Genomic DNA, 23,566 nt, shown 5'->3' on the forward strand with positions numbered 1-23,566 from the left:
GGGTGGGGCCTGTGCCGCCGGGGAATGTGGGAGGGGCGGAAGAGGAAAGACAGCCTTGCGCAGTTAGGGGGCCAAGGGGCGGGACCACTGGGCCTTGCAGGTGCTGGCCGGGCGCTCGCTTCCCGCCCTCGCGCTACCGGCCGCTCCCCGGCGGGTTGCTAGGCTCGTAGGCGGGGCAGAGGGCGCGCGGCCCTGCGGATCGCAGAGCGCGCCTTCGCCCTTGAGGCGCCTGCGCTCCACGCTAGCAGTTAACGATCCGCTTTGTGAACCGGCGGCTAGTTCATGCTAACAGCAGCCTTCGGGACGGTCCTGGGTCCTCGGCTTAGCGACACCAGTATTTCACGAGAGGCGGGTGGGCGCCATCACGGGGCTTTCTCTGTGCACTAGTTTATGTAAGAACTGTAGACATGCCCGGGGACTGTATTCCGAGGAAGAGGTTCCCGCCTCTCCACGGGATGCGGAGCTCCGTTATGGAAACGGGTTCCCCGTGGCCAGCAAGAACCAGTCCGGTGTGGTTACTGAAGCTTTGATCGCACCAGAATGTTCCTCAGTGTTCGCGTGTTGCAATATGGTGCAGTAGAATTTTTTTTAATGTGGCTTTTCTTTGTCTTCATTTTCAAAAAGGATTGATGCAGTCATACCTAACCCTGTTAAAATGGGGCAGTGTTACTAAAGTTACATGACTTTAAGGTACATCTTTTTAGTCCCCTGTTTTTCCCCTTTGAAGTCATTATTTTTTTAATTCTTTTGTTTCTCTCGAAAGGGTTTCTCTATGCAGCCCTAGCTGTCCTGGAACTCCCTCTATATACCAGGCTAGCCTTGCATGCTACCTGCCTCTGTCTCCCAGGTGCTGGTACTAAAGGCATGTTCCACCACACCTGGCCTTTTCTATTCTTTAATAAACTTTTATTACCAAAGTAAGATGGCCTATGTAACCTTAAATGGCTCACATTTAAAAAGCCTTTTTCTAGCTGGATGCAGTGGTGCATGTCTTTAATTTCAGCACTAAGAAGGCAGAAGCTGGTGGATCTCTTGAGTTCGCAGCTAGCCTGGTTTCTAGACAGCCTGAGCTACACATTGTGAGACCCTGTCTGGAAAAAGCAAAACAAAACAAAGGCCATTTTAGCACTAGTGTCAGTCCTAGCCTGCTAAATCTTTGTAACTCCAGACTCAGCACAATGAATGGGAGGGACAGGCAGACAGGGTACTTCTCTGCAGCTGAAACTGACCTCCAGTGAGTCTCCTGCCTCAACTTCAGGGGGTTAGATTACAGACTTGTGTCCTGTTTACGATGCCCCTCCAAAGTGAGATCTTTTAAAGTAAGACCCTGAACCCCTCTCCCCTTCACATTCTTTCACTCCATTCATCTTGTAAGCAGTTTAGTAATAAATCCACAAGGTAGAAGGAAAGGAAGAGCCCTTGCAGGTCTGGTAGGGCCAGAATGTTTCAGAGGTAGAGAGCATTACAAGTTGGGAGGTGTGAGCTCAATTTCTGGTTTTTGTTTTCCCTATTCTTGACATGTCTTAGCTTTTTCTTACCTCCTCCCTCTCCATGCTTCTCTCCCCTCTCCTTTTCCTTTTTCGAGACAGGAATATGTTGCCCATGTGGGCCTTGAATTCATTTCAATCCTAAAGTGCTGAGATTTGAAGTTATGATCCACTGTGCTCAGCCTCTAACACTGTCGTTATGTTCTGATCCACTCAGACCACAGCACCTTCCCAAGGAAGCTTTAGCCCACCTGAACACACCATTTGACATTTTATTTACAGTCTAGCAGGAGAAATGGGATGTTCGTATAATAACCAAATTATTGGCAGAGAACAAGGTAAATACTGCAAGGAACTGAGTAAAAGGAAGAAGTGGCTGCATCTGAGAAAAAAGTTCCCAGGAAATAGTTCAGGGTGAATCCTAGGGCCTATGTTCCAGGGAAACAGGATTCTGAGAGCCAGTGTTCTGGCAAAGGAAGCAGATGAAAGAAAGGACAGAAACGGGTGGGTAGGAGAACTGGGAGTGGCCTTTCTGCTTCCACTCCAGAGGCATTGGTCACAAAGAATAAATAAAAAGCTCTGTGAGGGAGAGATTGAGAAGGGATGAGAACTTGTCCTGCATTCTAGAAACATTTTAATTAGGGGCCTAGTTGAATATCATACTCATAATGTCACATACATATGACTAAATACCCATGATATGCTATTTTTATTTGATTCGTGGTCTTACTATGCAGCCCATACCTCCCAGTCATCCTGACTCTGCCTCCCTATTGCTGGTATTAGAGCGGCATACCACCACACCCAGGTAAAGAGATGTTTAAAAGATCATGCAGTGGATGGCAAAGTAGAGAGATAGTTTGGCAGAAACAAGCACAGTCTTACTAAGAAATTCAGCATGTTGGTGCATGTGTATAATCCCAGAACCGGGGAGGCAGAGACAGGAGGCAAGTTCCAGGCCAGCCAAGTCTCCGAGGTAAGACCCTGACTCACAGTAGTGATACTCACTCTCACCACCCTCACCTCCAAAAACCCCAAAGCGGATGTGATGGTACATTCATGTAAGCCTAGCACTGAAGGGGGAAAGGAGTAAAAAGCAGAAAGAGTGCCATAAATTTTTAGACCATTTCTACTTCAGCTTGGATGATGAGCCTCCTCCTTCAAAAGAAAGAAACCCAAATTCAGATAGTTCCCTGGAAACAGGGAAATGTAGAGCCCTTTGGTGAGAGTTTGGGAGCCTTTGTTACGGAAACAAATGAAATGTTGCAGTGTATAGGAGATGGATGTTAAGCAGAAGATCTAGAGAAATGCTAGGAAGAATGGCCATGGGCAGAAAAAGCCAAGAGTTCTGGTTAGAAAGCAGAGACTTAGAGGAGTATAATCTCAAGTCACTTAAGAGTGGGGTGTTTGATTCAGTACAGAATGATTGTCATGTCCCTGACATAGGATGAAAAAGAGCTTCTGGTGTTAGCAAGTGGAATAATGTTGATGAACGCCAACCTCACATTGTCTGGTTTTTTTTATTAAAGGCATTGGGAAAGACAATCTTGAGAGTTAATTCCTTTTTAGAAAATATCATAAAGGTGGGAAGAAAAAAATGAGTTTTGACAGGAAGAGCATTTGAGAACCAAATACAGTCATTAGTGGAGAAAGGGTCAGAAAAGGTATTTGAGATTTCCATGTCCCAGTTTCAGTGGAGTAGGAGGGCAGGAGGTTGCAGGAGTTCAAGTGAGAAAAACTTAAGGACAGAATGCTGACCCCTCTGGGTGGTAGGTTACTGAACTGGAGCCTAATCCAACATTTACAGCGGGAAGGATTCAGCAACATAATTGAAACTATGTAGCCATGTGTATTCAAATCGAAAGACCAATGTTACCTTTTAATGAACACAATAGAAACTTGTTGAACTAGACAACATAGTAGGGAACTAAGGGAATGATAACTATCTAATGAGAACAGCATATTTAATTATGTTCGAGGTTTGGGGTTTGGGTTATTTTGCCAAGTTAGGTTACTCATACACAAATCCACAGGCAGTGCCAGTGAAAATATTAAACAGAGAGCCCCAAGATTAAAATCATAATTACATTTACACTTAGGTCATTTTGATCCATTGATTCAAGCCTACTTGCTTCTGTGCCAATAGATTTTTTTTTTTTTTTTTTTTTTTAGTTTTTTCCGGAGCTGGGGATCGAACCCAGGGCCTTGCGCCTGCTAGGCAAGCGCTCTACTGCTGAGCTAAATCCCCAACCCTGCTTCTGTGCCAATAGAAAAGATTGCATTTATAGATAAAGGTAAGTCACTCAAAAATAGGGAAGCAGGGGCTGGGGATTTAGCTCAGTGGTAGAGCGCTTACCTAGGAAGCGCAAGGCCCTGGGTTCGGTCCCCAGCTCCAAAAAAAAGAACCAAAAAAAAAAAAAATAGGGAAGCATAAAATCACTAGTCTCTAATAAAAATCACATGTAGTCAGTCACATAACTAAATATAACCAATAATAACTGAAACCTCAGTTAATAAGAACTGTGGTTTGAATGCTTACATCCTGATGTACAGTATTAGCAGGTGGAGCCTAATGAGAGGTGATTAGATCCTATGGGTAGAGTGATTGGATGAATGCCATTATGAAGAAAAGAGTTCCTTCTGTAGGAGCAAGTTCAATCCCCACTCCCTCCCTCTTGTTCTTGATACTCCTTATTCTATTAGGAGATCTCACAGCACAAGTGTCCTTACCAGATCCCAGCCCCTCCATCTTGGACTATTATAGCAATATAAAACAGGACAGTCTCAGAAGTTAAGGCCAACCTACACTATATAGCAAGACCCTGTTGATGGGGGAGGAGGGTTAATGCAAATTTTTAGTAAAAGGAGATTGCTAAAGTATTCCCTATTCTATAGAAATGGAAAATATATCCATTTTGAGTAAAACAAACACATTTTGAAGCATGAGGTGAGTGTGTGTAGCTCAAACATAAAACATTGCCTAGCTTGTGTAAGCCCCAGGTCAGATCCTCAGTTCTGGAAGAAAAAAAAAAGCCAAGCAAATAAACAGAAAATATCTGATAGTCAGGGATAGCCTTTCATGAGTTATCTCTGTGCCTAGGAGATAGCAACAGGAGAACTAGGAGTTAAGGGTCATCCTCAGCTGCAAAAGTCAATCAAGGCCATTGCGGGTAACCTAAGACTGTGGAGGGTAAGGGGTTGGGGATTTGGCTCAGAGGTAGAGCGCTTGCCTAGCAACCGCAAGGCCCTGGGTTCGGTCCCCAGCTCCAAAAAAAAAAAGACTGTGGAGGGTAGGGTGTGTGTGTGTGTGTGTGTGTGTGTATGTGTGAGAGAGAGAGAGAGAGAGAGAGAGAGAGAGAGGGAGAGAGAGAGAACATTTAAAATGACTCCCACACAGATTGTCCTCTGATCTCCATGTATACACACACACACACATCACAGATAATTCGTAGTATTTAATACTAAAAAGTAAAGGTTGTTAAAACAGTTCTTTGCCAAGTATAAAGTTCAGATTATATACTGTTCTCTCTGAAATGAATATGTAAAAAGAGTATCCATTTATTTTATAAATCTAATTCCTTTACTTGGGTGGGGTTTCACTTTGGATAAGGAATACTTTTATTGTGCATTTATTTACACACAGTGTAGGAGCAGATCAATAAGATCATATTGCCATTCAGTCTATCGGTGCCCCAGCACTAGCCATCAGCCAGGTCCACATCTACCTAGAGACAGGATGCATGACAAACAAAGGGGACTAGATCCCAGTTTCAACTCCAAGTGTGAGAAGTTCAAGATGCCCTATTTTATTCCAGTGGTTGTGTGTGTCACTGGATGTAGGTCAGCATTTTAGCTTTTCTGAGTGACCTGGATGGTTTCTAATAAGCGAGTCACAGGCAATACTCTGACGTCTTCTGTTACTTCAAGAAACAACAGATTACTCACTGTTAATTTAAGAGGACTGATTTAGAAATCTACGTCAGAGGCCAAAGTGATAATCAGTTTTACAAGTTAAATGCAATCTTGCATGACCCATAACTCTGATGTTATGTCTCCCTGTGTTCTTTGGAAGTTAGGAAACCCTTGGAAAGTTAATCTCATTTGCACTCTGCTGCTAGGCAGTATATTGTTTGTTGGGTAAGACAATGCATAGTCAGGTTTGTAGCTCTTATCTCAAAGCTGTTGCCTGGGCTAACCTAACATTTGTGGTAGGGGCTTAGAAAATAGGAGCTCTGAAATCAACTTCTCTGCCTGAATTGTGGTTTTCTCTATATTCTTTAATAAGTAGTCTGGCTTCGTGAACTAATTCTACTGCCTAACTGATTGTTAATAATGGTATCAAGGCCAGTGGCTGAGCTGGTAAAGGCACCTGCCATCAAGGCTGAGAAGCTGTGTTCAACCTCAGGGACTCACATGGTAAGAGAGAATCAACTCCCCCCAGTCATCCTCTGATAGCCACACACAAACAAAACAAAATAAAAAACATCCCCCAAACCCTCAGGGATACAGGTAGCCCTGGATTTGTTCACAACAACAAACGAAAATTGGGAGGAAGAGAGGGGAGTGGAAGAAAGAGGTTGATGTGATTCTCAGCCTTTTGGTTAAGATGAAGTATAGAAAGAGAGACTGGAGAGATGGCTCGGAGGTTAAAAGCACTTGCTGCTCTTCCAGAGGACCTGGGTTTGATTCTTCAATACCCACATGTGTAGTTCCGATTCCAAGGGATCCAATTCCTCCTCCTGGCCTCCATGGAGGACACCATTTGATTGACTCCTCCTCATCTCTAAGAAAATTACTAATTTTGGGGAGGAGGAGGCTTTGGTGCACTTATAGTTCACATATATTCCCAGCACTTGGGACACTGAGGCAGAGGATTGCTGTGCATTTGAGGACAGCTAGAGCTGTATAGTGAGTTCCAGGGCAGCCTGGGTTGCAGTGTGGGACCATATCTTAGAATACAAAACAAGATGCCGGTGAGATGGCTCAGCTGGTGTGTTTGATCCCTGGAACCCATGTAAAAAGCCAGATGTGCAAGTTTACACATGTACTCACAGGACAAAGACGGGAGGTTGTGCCAGCAGAATGGCTGGGGAGCTCCCACCTTCCATGCTCCCAAGCCTGCTAGCAGCATAAAGTACCTATCCAGTCCCCCAGAGCCAGCAAGAGAGATCTCCTAGTTACCATTCTAGTCCTGTGACAAGACACGATGGCCAAGGCAACTTACAGAAGGAAGGGTTTATTTTGGCCTCACAGTGTTCTAGAGAGTGTTCTTATGCCAGCAAGCTCCAGGCATGGCGGCAGGACCAGTTGAGAGCTCATGTCTCAAATTACAAATAGGAAGCAGAGAGAACGAACTGGAAACAACCAGTCTCTAAGCTCTCAAAGCCTGCCCTTAGGGACAAATTTCTTCTAGCATGGCCATACCTCCTAAGTCTCCCCAAACAGCCACAACTGGGGACCAAGTATACAAAGCCCAGGATGTGGGGACAGCTCAGCCAAACTATCACAGAGAGAGACCTTGCTTCAAAATCAAGGTACAAAGAGAGAGCCACTCCCAAAAGTTGTCTTCTCACTTTCATAGGTAGCACAAGTATCCCCACACATGTACACACCTATTGCTGCCACCACTAATACTACTACTAGGAATAGTAACAAACAACTATTGCTACTACTACTACTACTAGGAACAGTAACAAACACCTATTGCTGCTGCTACTACTACTAGGAACAGTAACAAACACCTATTGCTGCTGCTGCTGCTGCTGCTGCTACTACTACTACTACTACTACTACTACTAGGAACAGTAACAAACACCTATTGCTACTACTACTACTACTATTAGGAATAGTAAAAAACACCTATTGCTACTACTGCTACTAGGAACAGTAACAAACACCTATTGCTACTACTACTACTACTAGGAACAGTAACAAACACCTATTGCTACTACTACTACTACTATTAGGAATAGTAAAAAACACCTATTGCTACTACTGCTACTAGGAACAGTAACAAACACCTATTGCTGCTGCTGCTGCTGCTGCTGCTGCTGCTGCTGCTGCTACTACTACAACTACTACTACTACTACTACTACTACTACTACTACTAGGAACAGTAACAAACACTTATTGCTACTACTAATAATAAAAGCAGCAAAAATAGAAAAACATTTGAAGAATGAATAGTTTTTTTCAAATTAAATTTTAGTCATACAGTAGGAATAAACTCCAAGTTTAGGAGTTTTGTGGTTGGGAGCTTAGCTGGCCGTTGGGGTTCATGCTTCACACCAGCAAGGCTTGAATCCACTCTCCAGCAGTCCCTGTCCCAAACACAGAAAAAAAAAGTGGGGTGTTTATTTTTGTCTCTAATTACTAAGAGTGTTTGCTATCCAAAGAAAGTAAATGAATTGAAAATGAGGGGCATTCTTATAGTACGAAATCTAGAGTGCTTAAGAAGGAGGAGGAGGAGCCTGGGTCATTGTTCTTTGTACACAAGAACAATGGGCCTTAACAGTAAATTGTGTCCTAAGTTAAATTTCCAGCTGCCAGTGGCCGCTCAGTTTGGGAGCTGACTTATTGCAGGAGGGTCTGAGTTGTGGTATCCCTCCACTTCCCAGGCACTGTAAACTTCTGATAGAAAGGTTTCTGATAGGAGGGTCACAGGACTATTGAACCCTGACATCCAAACTGTGGATGGTATAATCACTGTAAAATAATGAGCAAAATTGTTAAAGCACCATGGTCAAAAGGCAAATTCAAAGGAACTGGTATGGCTTAGGGCTGCCTCCTGGCTGCTTAGATCTCAGGGAGCCTGGTTACATAGGGAAGGGCTTGGGTGATCCGACAGCTGCAGACAGTAAACTAGACTGCAGGGTAGACTAGTTGAGTGACATGGCCTACACTGATGGCTTTCTCACAGGGAGAAACCATTGTTCTAGAAAAATCTATGGCCTACCCCAGATGGTGATGACACATCACTTTAATCCCAGCACTCAGCAGGCAGACCTGTGTGAGTTCGGGGCCAGCAAGGACTACAAAGCAAGTTCCGGACAGCAGGGCTACACAGAGAAACCCTAACTTAAAAAGGAAAAAGAAAGCCTACATCTTGTTCTGACATGGTTGACCCTTAAGCAAACTACAACACTTGCCTGATGGAAATCCCTCCATTCTGTTTATGCTAAGCATGCAGAATGCAGGAAAAAAGAACAACAAAAAGCAAAACAAAAACAACCCCCAAACTATCAGCAGTTGAAAATGCAAATGTGGTGGATGGGTGAGGGAACTATAGAAGTGGCTTAGAGGATCTGAGTTCAACTCCTATGACCTGTGGTCCCACTGCCTGTGAGTCCAGCTCCAATGGTCTCAGTGGCCCAGTGGGCACCTGCTCTCACACTCACACACTCACACAGACAAGCACAAAGATATGCAATTAAAAATAAATCCTCAAACCAATGCAAGCTGGGCTGGAGGGACAGCTCAGTGGGTAACAGTACTTGCAGGAGTCTGGCGAACTAAGTCTGAATCTTCACCATCCCCTTAAATAGTCAGAGAAGCAGGGCAAGGTGGCATACACTTTAATCTTAGCAGCTGATCCAGGCCAGCCAGGGCTACATAGTGAGACCTAGTATTGGATAAACAACAGAGGAAGGAAAAAAAAAAGTGAGGCATGACTGTGCAAGTGTCAGTCTCACTTAGCAGCTCTAGCTGGCTTGGAACTCACTATGCAGGCATAACTACCCTTGAATTCAGAGACTTACCTCCTGTGGGCTGGGCTTAAAGGTATTTGCCACCATGCCTAACTAGTCCCAAACCTTTTAAACTAACTCTCTTCTCTCCACCATTCATATGTAGACAAGGAAGGTGTGTCCTTTTCTTGATCTGAAGAAACATTTCTCTGCCTCAACCCACTTTGCACGGGTGTGTCTCAAACCGATCTTCCTTAAATGCTACTTTCCAGGGGCTGGAGAGATGGTTCAGCACTTCATAGCACCAGCTGCTCTTCAGAGGACCTGGGTTTAAATCCCAGCACCCACATGGCTGCAGACCTAGTCCCAGGGGATCTGATACACATAAAGGCAGGAGGTCTGTTTGCATGGTGCTCAACTTGACATCACAGATCTCTGCAGGTCCACAATTCCACCTAACAAACTCTGCTATTCCCGTTCTATAGAAGCTAATGTGGCAGTGCCTCCACGAAGCCACCTTCTCTCTTCACTGATGACAGTGTTTGGTGCCTCCTCACATTCCCTTCTCACATCATTCTTCTGTGCCTGCTGGAACACAAATGCATGGTGAGAAAACCATCCCAGACCCCCAGCCCTGTCCTGCCCCTCACTGAAATCCGGTCACTTCCTCTGCTGCCATCTTGAAGGAGACCAGAGAAAAGGAATTGCTTCAGTGCTTCTCCTGTGCTTTGGGAATGGGAGTCGGGGCTGGCCTTGTCCTGGCTCCATCATGTGAGATTAAGCCAACTACCAGGTCTGCCCAGCTCTCTCCCCATCTGTCCATGCCTGTATCAGCTGGAATCTTACTACCAAGAGTGTAAGAGAGAGGGCAGGGCACCTGGGTAATATTAAACCTCTTCTTCAGAATTAGTCTCTAAGTTACAGCTGAAAACCAGCAATCTTTTGTGTCTGCCATCCTTAAAGGGCATGTCAATAAAAGTCTTCAGTGATTCTAAGTGTCCCTACCCCATTCCAGGCATGGCCACCATATGCAAGTCAGTATGTATTCTTCCTCTTGGACTTTGTTTTGTTTCGTTTTGGTTTTCAAGATAGGGTTTTCTCTGGGTATCCTTGGCTATCCTAGAACTCACTCTGTAGACCAGACTGGCCTTGAACTCAGAAATCCTCCTGGCTCTGCCTGCTGAGTGCTGGGATTAAAGTCATGTGCCACCACTGCCCAGATATGTATCCTTCCTAACAGCAGTCTTGTCTCCCTTAAATCAGGCACTTTGTAGATTCCCCTGGGGCCCCTCACCATCTTCCCGCTTTTGATTTGCTCAACTCCAGGGACTCCAGCTACCCTACTCTATTCTGTACTAAGTAAGGTTTAGAACTCAATGCTGTTCCCTCTGCCTGCAGCCTCCTTGATAGTACTTCCCTTAAGCAAGTACTATCAAAATCACAGTGGCTCTGTTTTGCAGAATGTACTAAAATTCATAATCTTAAGATCTCAAAGAGACCTACAAAAATCTCGAGACCTACAATAGCAAAAGCAACCTTGAATAAGAACAAAAATGGAAGCTGTGGTATGGTGGTGCATACCTATTATCCCCCAGGAGGTGGAAGCAGGAATGTCAAGAGTTCAAGGAGAGAGAGAGAGAGAGAGAGAGAGAGAGAGAGAGAGAGAGAGAGAGAGAGAGAGAGAACTTCAGGGGCTGGAGAGATGGTTCAGTGGTTAAATGTAGAGTGAATCTTTTGTGCAATGTGTGGAAGCTTTATCTATCAATAAAAGGCTGTTGGCCTATGAGTTTAGGCAGGAAATAAGGAGGTAGAAGTTCTGGGATACAACGGAGGATTTCTGGGATAGAATCAGATTCAGGAGGTTTGCCCCAGAACGCTGATGGAGATAGTCACGAGACTGAAGGATAGGTAACTAGCTGTGTGGCTAGTTCAAACAGGGTGATTGAGTTATGAGCTAGCGGAAATGAACCAAAGCTATTGGCTTAGGCATTTATCCATAATAATCCGGTCTCAGAAAGGTTATTCCGGGGAGCAAAGTGGCCAGGTAATACATATCTGGTTACAGTTAAGGGCACTGGCTGCTGTTCCAGACAACCCAGGTTCATTTCCCAGCTCCCACATGGAAGCCCATACCTGTTTGTAACTCCAGTTCCAGGGCTTCTGACACCTTCATACAGACATACATTCAGGCAAAACACCAATGAATATAAAATAAAATAATAAATTATGAAAAGAGGCTAGCCTGGTCTACCAACAACAGTAACAACAACCAAACAAAATATAAAAAACCCGAGAGCTTATGCTTGGTTTTGCAGCTTACGCTGGCCTCAAACTTGATTTTCTAGATCTATGCATATTTGCCACGTGTTCTATCACCGAGCTATATGCCCAGCCCTTGCCTCAAACCTTCAATCCTCCTGCATCACCCTCCCAAATGCTGGAGTTGAGAGTGTGTACACTATGCCTGATTTATATTTCATAATTTGAAAGTTTTCTGTAAACCAACTTCAGTCAAAACGGGCAGACACATAAGTCAGTGGACTAGGACAGTAGGTCCAGAAATAAATCTTCATAAATATTATGTGCTTTTTAGAAGGGAGGTCAAAACCATCCACTGGGCAAGAGAACAGTCCTCAACAAATGACACTGGGAAAAACTGGATACACACATGCAGAATGAAGTCAGGCATGGGGAAAAGCACCATTGGGGGTGTTTGGCTAACACACACAAGGCCCTGGCTTCCAGCTCCAGCACATCGTAAACTATAAACTGGGAGTACCCGCCTGAAACCTTAGGACCTGGGAGCTGAGTCGAGCCTAAGAAGTTTTAGGTCGTCCTTGGCTACTTATTGAGTTCAAATCTACCCTGAGACCTTATCTCAACCTATCAGGCTGGGAGCATGTGTATGTCAGTAGGAGATCACTTTCCTTAATTCAATAAAAACAAAATGAAGAGGGAAAAAATCCACTATGAACACTGTAACAGGGCAATCGTAGAGCCAGAGAAAATACCGCAAATAACACATAAGGAATCGATATCTAGAATATAATACATATAATTTATCAATTCATTTTTATATTGCATTATGTAACTTTAACAAGCAAATACATTTTTATGGTGCTGGAATTAAATCCAGAGCCTGTGAATACTGGGCATGTCTTCTACTACTGAGCTAAGCCCACCCCAGCCCCACAAATGGTTGGTTTTTCCCTTTTAAATGCAAAGTTGGAGTTTATTTTGTTCTGCTTGTTTCTTTACTGGCCTGGAACTCACTGTTAGGTGAAGCTGGCTGCAAATCTGTCTAGCCCCAGATATCAACCCGTTTCCACCCCTTACGCTGGAATTCTAGGTATGGATCACCATGCCTGGACATTTATGTATATGAGTACGTGCGTGTGAGTACAGATACCGGGAGAAGCTACTGCCATAGGTGTTCCTCGATCTGTGATCTGCCTGCACGGTCCTGGAAGAGCGGCAAGTGTTCTTGACAGGAAGCCTTCATTCATTCATTCACTTAACACGGGTTTTGGGATAGAATTCAGCCCTTCATGTTCATGGCAACAACTGAATTATCTCCCCAGCCCCAAAGTTGGGGTTTAGCAATAGAAAGTTTTGCTATGCTAGCTTAGCTACAGCCCCGCCCCAAGGTCAGTGCCAGGGCTCCAGTCACCACAGCACAGCTTGACTACTACTCTTTTCCTCCTACAAGAGGCTCTCTCAAGGCCCAGCCAGAGGTGGGGTGAGATGGGCTCTGTACTGCCCCCCCCAAGGGCTAACCTGCTCTAACCCTGCAGAGCACTGCTGAGTCATGGCTCCTCCCATAGCTGTTGCCAGCAGACCACAGGCTTCTTTCTCAATTCTGACAGAGAAGAAAGTATTGTGCAAACTAAGAGCTGGAGAACACCACCCCCTCCTTCCCACCAAGAAGCTCTTTACATAACTCAGAGATTAACCAACAGAAGGTACCTGTGGGAAAGATCCCAGGTGGGGAGCTGGTTTGCTACTGAGGGGGCTCCCCCCAGTTTGCATGTTCAGTAAGGAGAAGCACTGAGGGAGGGTATGGCTTGGAAGAGATGCCCTTAATTAAGCAACATTACTGTAGCAATCGTAGCATCCACTGACAGATAATGCTAACAGTAACACTGGGTCAAATCCTTTATGTGCACAGCGTGTAAAGCCATCACCTTTGCACCTCACACAAGTCAAAAGCGCAGCAAGCTACAGGCAATCAGTATTATCTTATGTTTCTCTCTTGTAGCCATTTCTTCCTTCCTTCGTTCATTCATTCATTCATTCATTCACTCACTCAGTTTTAACACACAGTCTCATTGTTTAGAGTGGGTTAATCTTGAGTTTCCATCCTTTTGCCTGGACCTTCCTAAGTGCTGGGGTTATAGCAAGGTGACAACTTTGGTTTTGTTTACTTATCCTTAGAACCATCCCCTGGCCTCTGCTGTGCTTTGCACGTAGTGGATCCAATACATGGTTCACACAAAGAACACAATTCTAGTATCTCTTGAAAAGGACTTTGTACATGTCATTATTGAAAAAAAAATCCCAGATACAGGGAAAGAATCTCTTTCCGATGTCATGAAGAGATCAGTGTCCAACCTAGAGTTCAGGCCTAGTTTACCCACAGAGCTTACCAAACCAGATTGTTACGTTGGCCAGTGTGATTGAACTTTTGAAGCCACGTCCTGTTTGCCCTGAAAACTCGAGTGTCGATGTTCCACCTCTTGGACGGATGAGGAACTTCTCTGCCAAGAAAGTTTCCTTTTTAAAGATTTATTTATTCTATGTATATGAATATACAGTCACTGACTTCAGACACACCAGAAGAGAGCGCTGAATCCCATTACAGATGGTTGTGGGCCACCATGTGGTTGCTGGGAATTGAACTCAGGACCTCTGGAAGAGCAATCAGTGATCTTAACCACCGAGCCATCTCTCCAGCCCCAAGAAAGATTTTTAAATCTCGAGTATTCAAACTCAAGGATAAACTCAAACCTCTTAGATACTTAGCAGAACAGGACAAGAGGCACAATGGCATCCTTCTTAGTTCCATGGTGCCTCAAGTGAAAGAGGAAGAAGCACGAAGCCAAGGGGCCTCCTGTTTCAAAAACCCTCCTGAAAAGATGTTTCTCCGTTGATTACATCTAGAGATAACATGTTTTGGGGATTTTGAACCATCAGTTTGTGAGGATCAACCTTTATTCTTCCTCCCTGTCTAAACTCTGTGTCTTGCACTGTGAGAACGTTAAAGTTGATGCATGATTTGATTTTGGTTCTCAGTGAAGAAACTAAAATGAAAGCAGATTCAAGAGGAAACCGTTAACTTTCTGACCTCCTGTACTCACTCGAAAGAGAGTGTGTGTGTGTGTGCCTGTTTATTTTCTTAGTGTCTCTTGCTTATGTTTCTCAGTTTGGTTTCATAAGTAAAATGTTCCATTCATCTATTTACTTTCCAGACCTAGTCCCTAGAATTTTAAGTAGGAGTGTTTCCCAAATTATGTTTTACTTTAACCCACACAGATATATACACATTTCTAGATATATATTCTCTAGACTCAATAGTAAAAGGAGAGAAGCTACCCCCAAAATTTGTCCTCTGATCTAGAGCATGCACACATATATGTGCATACATGCACACACATAGTAGTGGGAGTACTACTATGTGGCAGCAGTAATTATGAATAATAAACATTGTAAAGCAGTGTCTTTTGCAGGGCATAATGGCAAAATATCTGTAATTTCAGCACTCATGAGACTGACAAGATGGCAGAGTCCATAAGTTCAAGGCCTGTCTGGGTTCCATGGGAATTTGAGGGCAGCTAGGGTTACACAGCAAGAGCCTGTCTCAAAATAAAACAAAACAAAACAAAACAAAACAAAACAAAACAAAATAAAATTTTTTGGCTGTACATAGGAGCTGTGGTTCTTTGTGTTTCTTAACTAAACAGTGATGTGGTTTTACATTCTGAGCCTACTTTCCTATGCTTGAGGTAGGGGTACTGCTCAATGCGGAGTGTGGACCTTGGGGTTTGTGGCTTTAGCATCCATCTGGGAAATCTCTTTGCAAACTAGGATGAATGCACCAGACAGTGGAGCAGGGCCAGCCTCACTGGTGACTGGAATCCAGCAATCTCACTGAGTGGAGATGGTGAGCCAAACCCATGTCGTGCCTTGCTGATACATGGCTGGGCTGAAGAAAGAACTCATTGACTTGTTTAAGGAAAAGAGTGGTTCCCAAAAGGCCAAGCTGGAGAAAGAGGCTGCCTCTGGCCGGCACAGTGCCTGGCAGAACACCAGGTCCAAATGCTCCATCAAAGCCTCTCAGAACTGCCTCTCTGAGCAGTGTTTTATGTTATAAAACCTGGGCATCACAGAGACATGACAGATGGGGACCTTCAGTTTGTATCTGTTCATTTGTTCTTCACGATTCACACATGTGTCAGAGGTTGTGTGAGCTGCAGCCCAGCCTGCACGTAAGAGAAACCCCAGGCCTGTGTGAGCAGGGGATAGGTATTCACATTACCCCGGCCTTCCTAGAACCTTGCTTCCTACATACACAGGGAGGAGCCAGAGACATTAGTGGCTAGGACTGTAGTCTAACCCTGGATCCACTGAGTAAATGAAATCATAAAATAAAATTGATGACATACCCGGAATTCCCCTCAGCACTTTGTGTCTCATCTCAGTCTTCACATAAGCTCTAGGTACTAACACCATCTCTAATATGTAAAGAAGGAAACAGACACTGGATACCTAGGCAGCTTGCCCAGTGTCTAGTGCTGGTAGAATTAGTGTTTGACCTGACTGTATTGGGAGCTGGAATCTTAGGGCTGGGGAGGTAGGTGCAGGAGATTCAAAAGTTAAGGATCATCAGTGGCTACATGCTGAGTGAGTTCTAGATCAGCCTAGGATACATCAGACCTTATTTGGAAAAAAAAAAAAGCAAAGTGTCAGCACTGGGCAGCTGTTACAGGATGGTCCAGCTCAGGCCTCCTCCCTGGGGTGCTGTGATACTCCACGGGGATAATCCGTTCATGGTGCAGGCACACTGCCTGCATACTAAACCCTGTTAGCAGTTAGTACATTAGAGCAATCAGTCAAGGCTTCTCTGCAGCCTGGATGCTTTCTCTTGCTCCCCTTTTCTGACTGAACTCCGAAAGATATATTGTCTTTTTGGTGTGTGTGTCAGAGGCAGAAATAGAAGACGAGAATCTCTGGAGTGGAGAGGGCAAGCAGGGTGTGGTGGGAATTTTCTCCTCACTTAACCAGCAGTCCTGGGATCTTTTAAGGACCGACATTTTAAGACTGAACTCTTAGGAGTTTATTGAGAGAAGTCTCTCTATATCAGCCAAGGGAATTCTCCTTGCTGTTGTGGCTCACCCTCACCAAACACACAGACAGAAGGCCAATCATTTGATGGCCTGGAAAACACATCTGGAAGGAAAGGTTTTCCTTTTTTGTGTTATTTGATTATATCCTGGAACTCACTATGTAGACCAGGCTAGCCTCAAATTCATTGAGATTCTCCTGCCCCTGTCTTCTCATTGCTGGGATCAATTCCTTACTTCCTTCCTTCCTTCCTTCCTTCCTTCCTTCCTTCCTTCCTTCCTTCCTTCCTTCCTTCCTTTCTTCCGTCCTTCCTTCCTTTTTTCTTTCTTTTTCTTTTTCTTTTCTTCTCTTTTTTTGAGACAGGGTTTTACAATGCAGCCCGGGGGGGGGGGGATTACAGATATAAGCACCATTTCTGGCAAGAATTTATTTTTCTAAGCAGCATTAGGTGTGTGTGTGTATGTGTGTGTGTGTGTGTGTGTGTGTGTGTGTGTGTGTGTGTGTGTATAGAGGTGGGCTGTCCCACTTTTTTCTTCCAAAACTCCCAATTCTCCCACAAGTCCAAAGCTAAAATAAGAGAGGGTGACCCCAGCAGAGAACCCCATCTCCTAATCTTGATACTTTTACCCAGGAGATTCTCAAAGCTTCCTGCCAAGTGGGGACTCCTGCAGGTACAGCCCAACCCTTCCAGGGCATACCCATAAGGAACTTGGTTGGTTTCCAGTCTGGGATTTGTGGACAAAGTGTCCCCCTCTGCTCATTTAGATTCTCTTCCTAGTCCTATTGGTCTGGCATGCATTGTTATATGGTCACTGGGAACTATAGGCTCAAAGGGACATTGTTTACTTGGGCTCTCCACCTGGTTTTAATGGTTCCAGTCTGATTCCAGCACTCCTGGACCACTGAGACCTCTGTAGAGGGTCACTCAGAGAGGATTGGAGTGAGTGGCTGCTTCCCTTAATGCCATCAAACCCCAAAAGGAGCTGGTAGTCTATGTCAGCAACCCATAGCAGCCCTTCTGAGACACAGCCCTGCTCCTTCCTTGCACTGGCTCTGCAGGTGTTAGAGTCAACTCCAAGAAAACAGTTCGCCAGCCTGTGAGCTGCTGCAGGCCTCTCATGGTTTCCCCTGTTCAGAGGCTTTGGCTGGTGGAGGAGGTACTCTGCAGGACTGGGGCGTGGTGCTGTGAGTCCTCATGATTCCTTTCCTGGAGCCCACAGTTGTGATAGAGCTTGTTTGCCCTCTAAAGCTTTCCAAGGAACCCAGGGTTAGAGGGAATAGAAGGAAGGAGCCTGAGCTGAGCCCATCATCCGTGTGACTGCGTGTGCATCCATGACTCCAGGGGTGCGGTGCACAGATAGGGGATCCCTGAGGCTGCTGGTCAGTCGCCTACCCAAACTGGCGAGCTCCAGATTCAGTGAAGGACCCTGTCTCAGAAAATCAGGTGGTGTGTAATGGAGAAAAATACCCAACAGGCCTCACATGAACACACACACACACACACACACACACACACACACACACACTAAAAGGGGGTGAGGGTGGGGACCAACACTAAAGAAACTAGTGAGGTTTCTCACTGGAAAGTTAATCTGGATGAATTTAGATCTCCAAGCTCGTCTAGGGAGCAGGTAAGATAAGCATGTGCATGGTTACAACAGTTCTTGACCAGTTAGGTCAAAGGGCAGACATAGCAGTACACACCTGTTGTTCTAGTTCTTGGGAAGTGGAAGTCAGAAGATTGGATCTGCTGCTTTCTGATAGTTGAGGCTAGCTTGGGCTGTGTATAGGAAAACAACTCTAGAAGAAAAAGAAGAAAAGATGAAGGAGAAGGAGGATGGAGGAGGAGGAGGAAGAGGAGGAAGAAGAAGAGAAGGCGAGGAGGAAAGTTGGGGCTGCATATGCAGAGATGGCTTGGTGTTTAGAGAGCTTGCTGCTTTGGCAGAGGATCTGGGTTCAGATCCTGGCACCTACACTGGGAAGTTCACAGCTGTCTGTACTGCGTGTTCCAGGCAGATCCCACACTCTCTTCTGATCTCCATGAACACTTGTGCATGTATGATGTGTGCTCCTGTAGGTACATACACACATAAATTGACAGGCTAGAGGGTCGGGTCTGGGGGCAGAGCTCAGTGTTGGTGTCAGGGGTGAACACAGGCCCTGAGTTCAGTCCCTGGTGCCAAAACAGAGCTATGCCAAAGAGATTTCTGCTGTTTTCCTCTTTCTGTCTGCATCCCTACCCCCATTCAGCAGAACATTCTAGAATGGCTTAGACAGCTAGCTGTGACTCAGGATTCAGCCACATGACATAGGTTTTCATGAAACTTTAGGAGATTCCTGGCCAAGTGCCCCAGGGAAGGCCATCGAGGAAGATGCGGCACTGGCAGAGAGCAGCTTGGACTGAAGCACTTCCTTTCAGGCAGGGAAGGCTGGACTTGCTTTCTGAGATAAGCATGGGCCTTGCTGACCCTCTTTTGGCCTCCATTTAATATTAAGTCATCTAGACAAGAAGGGGAAAGCTAACCTCAAAGAGATAAGGACTGTTTTCCTTTGGGTTTCTCTTTGTTTTGTTTTTTTCCAGGGATCCAGGTAGAGCGAGCCCATTTTAGCCCTGGAAAAGGTCACCAAATGCCCTAGCTTTTGTTGTAGTAACTGTTTCTCTGAACTTGCCTGAGGTGGGAGGCTGGTGGCACACCGCTGGATGTTTTTGTTCTGTTTTGCAAACATGGAATAGTGAGGACTTTAGAGTTTGGTTTCCCTGGAGTCAGAAACAAATACTAATACCATCCCTTCTCACCCTGGCCTTCCTGGCCCACCTACATCATCAGAACACAAGGACCTGGGCTGTTTCCTTTTCCTTAGAGTTCTTGCCTCAGCTCAAGCCTCTGGGATTCTGCTATTGTATTCTCCATGTATACCATGGGGATGCTCTACAACCTCATCCTCATCCCTTAACTCAAATTACTTCACACATACACAAAAGCAAAATAATAGTTTCTCCTGCTACAGGGTCCCTGACTATCCGAGCAGCTGAAGTAGTTTGTTTGAGTATGCTTGTAATTTTAGACCTACCTAAGCTCCACTCAAATTTCAGTGAGTTGGTAATTATCCCACTCCTAAACCTGGCGAATAGAAGGACAGGGCATGGGGAGGGGGTGGAGAAGAGCAGCTGCAAGGCCTGGGCCTGCTCTCCCCTGCCTGCTAATAATAGCTCAGGCTGGGCTAGCACAGCCCTGCCGGTTTGCACTGAGCCCTTCTTTATCGCCTGTCTCCTCCAAACAGTGCTGGCAAATGGGGGCGATTCCCGTTTAGGTGAAGAAGAGAGCAGGCTCCGGGAAATGGAAGAGCCTTAACTCAGAGCCAGTGAGAACTGAAAACAGGTTGACCTCAGGCAGATTCTCGAACCCTCCCCTTTTATTCAACGTAGTACACCGCTGCTGCAGGCCCGTGGGTTTAATCATAGTGGGTGCCAGGAAATACCAGGGAGACAGGAAACAAGCCATTGCCAAGATGCCAAACCGAAAGGCATCTGAAACCTGAGAATTAGCAGCTCACTGCCACAAAACAGAAGAGGGTGTTAGGAGTACTCTGAGTGGTGCCACAAACTGTGGGCTCCACATGTCTGGCTGGAAACATAAAAGACCCCAGGCCACTGCTTGCCAGTAACTCAGTCTGGAAATCCCAGTGGTGTGTCGGACCGTGGATGATGGATTTGAGAATTTATTTTAATGTAATCTCTGAGCCAAAGGCTGCTGGGCAAAGATAATGATGCTGAAGGCCCTTAAGTCATATGCAAGTATAACGCGACTTTCTTCGGAAATGTTTTCAATGGAATGAGTGTCTCTCCCACCCATAACTCAGGCTTCCTTCTTGCTCCATCACTTCAGCTTCCTGTGCTGCCGGCTGCAGGTGGCTCAGCATGATAGGAGGCAGTCATTCCCGTCAAGCACCATAGTGAGACACAGCACAAGCTATCATTTCCTTCACCACATAGCCAGACAAACTGGGCTTGGTAGATTTGGGGTCACCCTGGACATCTGTCTCTCTTTGATAGTTACATTTCTCTTCTACCACTGTGTGTTTAGCTTTGGATCAATCCCAAATAGTGTGTGTGTGTGTGTGTGTGTGTGTGTGTGTGTGTGTGTGTGTGTGTGTTTTACTGGAGCTAACCCAGGGTTATGCTAGGCAGGCACTTGTCCCACTGAGCTACCTGTTGAGAAGCATTCACTGTACGGCCAAGCAATGTTCCACGCCCTACATGTATGCTAACTTTTTATCCTTGTAAAGCAGCATGGAGTGGGTAATAATGCCATCTCCTTTTGATAGATGATTAAAAATTGGGGTAAGAAGTGATGGAGTAAGTGGCATTGTCTCATGGCAGATGCTTAGTGACCTAGGTTGTAATTCCAAGGCCCGGTATAGCTCTCCTTCATGTGTTAGCCTTGTCCATGGCTGGCTACTGATGCTATTCCTGGCTTTTGGCTACAACCTCAAAATTATACCAAGTTCCCAGGAAAGTGGGATGCTATTTTAGGTGGTAAGGGAGAATCTCACAGAGTGCTGCTGAAGTTCTCTGCAGGGTGGTTCCGGTGATTCTCCTTCTTCTAAAGGGTTCACTTTTCCTGGGCATCTGGGCACCAAGACTTCCTAACGTTATCAAATATGAGCTTTGGCTGCTTTTGTCTGCATCAGTGCCTATTTGTAGAACATGTAGTCAGCTAGCTGGGAAAGACAGAGTAGAACTCCATAGAGGGGCAGGCAGTATTAGGGTCACTCACAGGGCTATGCCAATTCCAGGGCTCAAGAAGAACATTCAGCCAAAGAGGTGTAATAATAGGAGAGTAATGATAGCTAGCTAGTGCTTATGAAGCCCTACGCATGCGCCATTTTCTGAACCGTCTCCTTCAATCTCGCCTCAACCTGGATAAAGGGAGGTGTCTCCTTCCCCAGGGTTCTGCTTGGGAGCCTGGGTGGCTTCTCACCCATCTTGTCACTGTCTCCATTTCAGCCCCACAGGAAGGAGGCCCCAGAAACAAAGTGAACAGAAAACCTGGTCTGAAACAATTTTGCATGAGTCCAAAATTAGAATCAAGGTCAGGTGTGTGTGTGTTGGGGGTGGGGATGGGGGTGGGGCATGGGGCACTCACAAGATCGTACATTCAGAGGCGTTTCTCTAACTGATCCCTGGAGGGAAAACCAAAATAGGCTTTGTCAGTCAGTATCCTTGGTACAGGCAGGGTGGAAGGGGCAACTTGGGGTCTTTTCCTCCAGCTCTCCGGTTCTTTATAACAGCCCTGTTCAGTCTCTACTCCCACACCTACCCGTACCGAGTGCCCACTCTTGCATCTGCTGCTGGCGATCGCTTGTGGTCTGTTCAAAGGTGCTGATAGGAAGAAAGAGTCTCCAAGTTGGCAATGCTAGTGTCATTTGAGATTTCCAAGGCTAGGCATCACTCTGATAGCTTTTAAATATATGTAGATATAGATATAGATATAGATATAGATATAGATATAGATATAGATATAGATAGATATAGATATAATTTTTAAAGTTTTGTTTTATCTTTGTGTATATGTGTGAATGTATCCCATATGTGCCTGGGTGTCCCTCTGACCATCTAGACTTACTGGCAGTTGTGAGCGGTCCAATGTGAGTGAACCAAACTCAGGTCCATTGAAAGAGCAAGCAATTGCTCTTAACTCTTTTTTTTTTTGTTTTTTTTGTTTTTTTTTTTGTTCTTTTTTTTGGAGCTGGGGACCGAACCCAGGGCCTTGTGCTTCCTAGGTAAGCGCTCTACCACTGAGCTAAATCCCCAGCCCCTGCTCTTAACTCTTGAGCCACGTCTTCAGTCCCCTTTTAAATTTTACTTTTGCTATGTGCTCCAGGTTGGAACTTGCTAGGTAGCCCAGCTGGCCTCAAATCCCCAGTCCTCCTACTCCAACCTTCCCAGAGGCATTTTTACAAGCACACATATCAATGTCTGGCTCTGGTGGCTAGTAATTATATTACTACTATTTGGACTTATTTTCTTTTTGCTTAGAAATTTATGCAAAATGCTAACAAACCATATGGGCGGGTGAGATGTCTCACTCTGTAAAGGTACTTGTCACCAAGCAGTACCCACATGAGAGAAGGGAGAACTGCCCTGAGAGCTGCCCTCTGCTCTCCGTATGTATGCTGCAGTATGCACATGCCTGCATACGGACACAGTTTTAAATTTTTCAAAGAGTGTTTGTAAGGGGGAGATGGTTCAGCTATGAACTGTACTCTGATCCTCAGCACCCACAGGTGCTGTCAGGTACAGTGACACACATCTGTAACACAGTGCTGAGGGCTGAGGGTAGGGTAAGATAGGCAGACCCTCCCTAACGCCTACCCCCAATCAATAAGATGCTGTTTAATGAGAGATCCCTTTCTCAAAAAGTGAGATGGAGAGTGATCAAGGAAGACATTCAATATCCATTGCTGGCCTCTAAGTTTGCAGCTGCTGTCTAATATGCACAAAGCACTGGCTTTGATTCCTGGCACAGAATAAAGCTGGGTGTGGTGGTGCATGCCTCTATTTCCAGCACTCAGAAGGTGGAGAGGCAGGAGGATCAGAAGGTCATTTTTCCTTAGCTACATAGAGAGTTTGAGGTTACCCTGGGCTACACAAGACCCTATTGTAAGCAAGAATGTTCAATGAATTTGAATAGTCATTTCTCTGATATAAGTCAATGTGAAGAGTTTTTGGGGTCGCTTGGCAGGAATTTGACATTGGGCCAGGACAGGGAATTTAGCTCTGGCAGGAATCTGATTTTGCTCAGGTATCTTGGTCATTCTGATAAGCCCCTAGAAGCAGTGATCATGGAACTTTGTTTATTGCCTTGCTTGTTCCTTGACTATTTATGTTTATCCTTAGCCTAGAACTGACCTTATTACTTGCATGCAATTAAAATGGTATAAAAGCAGAATTCTTTTAATCCTCACTCTGAAGCTGGTGAACCTGTTGACTGACTGAGTTGGCTTGGCCATGCCAATATGCACATATTTTTTCATTCATTTGTTGCTCT

The 23,566-nt window shown here is 45.2% G+C and overlaps 1 long non-coding RNA gene across 1 annotated transcript; it reads left to right on the top strand.

Annotated features, from left to right (window-relative positions):
- Positions 1-3,800: 3,800 nt before the first annotated feature.
- On the top strand, positions 3,801-15,101 carry LOC120093640 (uncharacterized). The gene is made up of 3 exons (XR_010053786.1): positions 3,801-5,903; positions 9,446-9,570; positions 9,659-15,101. It is a non-coding gene; the product is annotated as an uncharacterized LOC120093640 (long non-coding RNA).
- The last annotated feature ends 8,465 nt before the right edge of the window (positions 15,102-23,566 follow it).

This window comes from Rattus norvegicus, chromosome 7, assembly GCF_036323735.1.
Source record: "Rattus norvegicus strain BN/NHsdMcwi chromosome 7, GRCr8, whole genome shotgun sequence".
Lineage (NCBI taxonomy): Eukaryota > Metazoa > Chordata > Mammalia > Rodentia > Muridae > Rattus > Rattus norvegicus.